At 38.9% G+C, this 2,949-nt stretch overlaps 1 protein-coding gene and 1 non-coding gene across 17 annotated transcripts in view; one reads left to right on the top strand and one right to left on the bottom strand.

Moving 5' to 3' along the window:
- Ica1l (islet cell autoantigen 1 like) overlaps positions 1-2,949 on the top strand; it is a 54,744-nt gene that overhangs the window by 11,560 nt on the left and 40,235 nt on the right. The gene's annotated exons all lie outside the window — the stretch shown is intronic.
- LOC116089701 lies at positions 2,538-2,683 on the bottom strand. Its single transcript, XR_004118448.1, has one exon. It is a non-coding gene; the product is annotated as a U4 spliceosomal RNA (small nuclear RNA).

Raw genomic sequence — 2,949 nt, 5'->3', positions numbered from 1 at the left:
TCCTCTTCTCCCTCCTCCTCTTCCTCTTTATCCTCCTCTTCTCCCTCCTCCTCTTTCTCTTTCTCTTCATCCTCTTCCTTCTTCCTCTTTTCATCTTACTTCTCCTCCTTTTATTTATTATTATTTTTTTGAGTCAGGGTCTCAATGTGTAGCTCTATCTGGCCTGAACTCACTCTGTACACCAGACTAGCCTTGAACTCAGCAAAGGTCTGCCTGGGCCTGTCTCCTAAGTACTAGAATTAAAGGTGTGTGCTACCACAACCCTCCTGATTCCATGGTTTTTTTGCATGTAAGGCAAGCATTCTTATTCTCCTACTGAGCAGTCTCCAGACACACTGTAGACCCCACTTTTTTTTTTTAAGACATCTTGCTAATTATGTATGTTCAGGCTGACCACATGGCAGTTCACAACTGTCTATAACTCCACTTCCAGGGGACCTGACACCCTCTTACATGCAGGCAAAACATCAATGCACATGAAATAAAAACAAATAAAATTTTAAGCAAACAAACAAGCAAACTAGGTGTGAATCCCAAGCTGGCCTCAAACTCATCAGTTCTGTCTCTGTTTATAAGATGAGATTATAGATCTGTACTGTCATGCCTGATTTGTTTCTATTAAGAGACAAAGTCATTGGAACATGTTCTAATAACTTGCTTAAGCTCCTTTTTAATTTTAATTAAAAGGAGCCATTGTCCTGAAGTAAATTTAAACCTTGTTTTAAAAATGAGAAGAGTATGCTGGGCAAGGTGGTACACACCTTTAGTCCTAGCACTATGAAGGAAGAGACAGATGGATGTATGTGAGTTCAAGGGCAGCCTGGTCTATAGAGTGAGTTCCAGACAGCCAGGGCTACACAGAGAAACCCTGTCTCGAGTAAATAAACAAACAAACAAACAAATAAATAGAAGCACTTACTATTTGTGTTGCAAAGTAGTCCTTATGATTCAGTTGTGTATGGGATAAGAGACGACTGTGTCAGTTGTGATCTGTTTCCACACTAGGAGAACGTGCCACTGTCCCCACATGCCTTCCCATAGAAGGGAATATGTCTGTGTTGTTTTATATGGTTAGGTAATCTATAACATTTTATTGTAAAGTTGTCCATTACACAAATATTTAGAATCAGCCATGTATTTTCTCCCATACTTATACTATTTTTCTTTTTTAATAATGTATTTATTTTTATCTTATGTTCATGGGTATTTTCCCTGCATGCATACTTGTGCAAAGATATCAGATGCCCCAGAACTGGAGTTGCAGACAGCTGTGAGCTGCCATGAGGTGGCTAGGAATTAAACTTGTGTCCTCTGGAAGAGCAGCCAATGTTCTTAACCACTGAGCCAGCTCTCCAGCCCATACTTTTTTTGTAAGGATTAAAAAAAAAAAAAAATGCAGGCTGGAGAGATGGCTCAGCAGTTAAGAGCATAGCTGTTTTCCCAGAGGTCCTAAGTTCAATTCCAGCCATCTGTAATGGGATCTGATGCCCTCTTCTGGTGTGTCTGAAGACAGCTACAGTGTACTCATATACATAAAATAAATCTTAAAAAAAATTCTAGGAAAAAAAATGCTAGGTGTGGTGGATCATATGTAATCCTGACACTTGAGAGGTGGAGGCAGGAGGATGAGGTCATGCTTGGCTACCTAGTTAACTTAAGGCCATCCTGGGCTACATATGACGCCCATCTCAAAATAACATTCATTGTAAAAATAAGATGCAATCATAGTAAAGCTTGCAAGAACTATGGGAAACAAACCATAATCACCTCATCTTTATGGAACTATCTTTTGTAATCTTCCACGTGCATTGGAAATTGATGTTAATTCTTTGTTTTAGATGTATGAGTGTTTTGCCTTCATGTATGTTTTTGCACTACACATGTGCCATGCCTGAGGAAGCCAGAAAAAAGCATCAGATCTCCTGGAGCTGGAGTTACAGATGGTGCTGGGAACTGAACCCAGGTCCTCTGGAAGTGCAGTCTGTGTGTGGGGGGGGTGGGTACTAACTGCTGAGCCATCTCTCTAGCACCTGAAAATTGAGTGTTAAATGGCCATAACCAGATACCAAATACAGTTCAAGCATATCTAAACTTAACCTGGGAAATTGATTATTATTCCTCTACCAAGTTTTTGGTGCTTATTATAAATATCCCATAAATTTATTTATTTATTTATTTTTTATTTTTATTTATTTATTTTTTATTTTTTTTATTTTTTTTATTTTTGGTTTTTGGTTTTCGAGACAGGGTTTCTCTGTATAGCCCTGGTTGTTCTGCAACTCACTCTGTAGACCAGGCTGGCCTCGAACTCAGAAATCCACCTGCCTCTGCCTCCCAAGTGCTGGGATTAAAGGTGTGCGCCACCACTGCCTGGCTATCGCATAGAATTGATTAAATATCAAAATTAAAGCTTCTTGATGATGTTAAGAACTTCATAATCAGAGGGCAGGACCTCATTATAAAAATACCAGTGTCCTTTGAGCAGTATCATGGAATTTCTTCAGCATAAGACTTTGTAAAAGGAGATCACATTGAAATCCATATGGGAAAGTTTAAATTTATGTATGAAGAGTTACGGCAGGTACACATTTTCATCTTATGTGCTTAACTTTTAGTTGTCAATTAGCAATAATTGTGCCTTGGATAAACCTCATTGGCTACGATACTGCCGCTGTGCAAAGCTTGTGCTTAACTTTTAAATAAGAGTCACTGGATATTTTCTTAATTTTCTGCTGCTGATTAATCACAGTAGTAATGAAAAAAGGAAATTCCAAACAAAATAACCCAAAAGCAAGTTTTGCAATTTAAATTATTTTATTTATTTTCAAATAATTTTCTTTACTGTTTCCTTTTGGCAGTTCTGGATTGAGTCCATGCCCTCCCCATGCCCTCCCCCATGCCCTCCCCATACCCTTCCCCATGCCCTTCCCATACCCTTCCCCATGCCCT

Source organism: Mastomys coucha, unplaced genomic scaffold (genome assembly GCF_008632895.1).
Source record: "Mastomys coucha isolate ucsf_1 unplaced genomic scaffold, UCSF_Mcou_1 pScaffold14, whole genome shotgun sequence".
NCBI classification, from domain to species: Eukaryota; Metazoa; Chordata; class Mammalia; order Rodentia; family Muridae; genus Mastomys; species Mastomys coucha.
The sequence above is the reverse complement of the archived record's forward strand: the minus strand, read 5'-3'. Positions and strand labels throughout refer to the sequence as shown.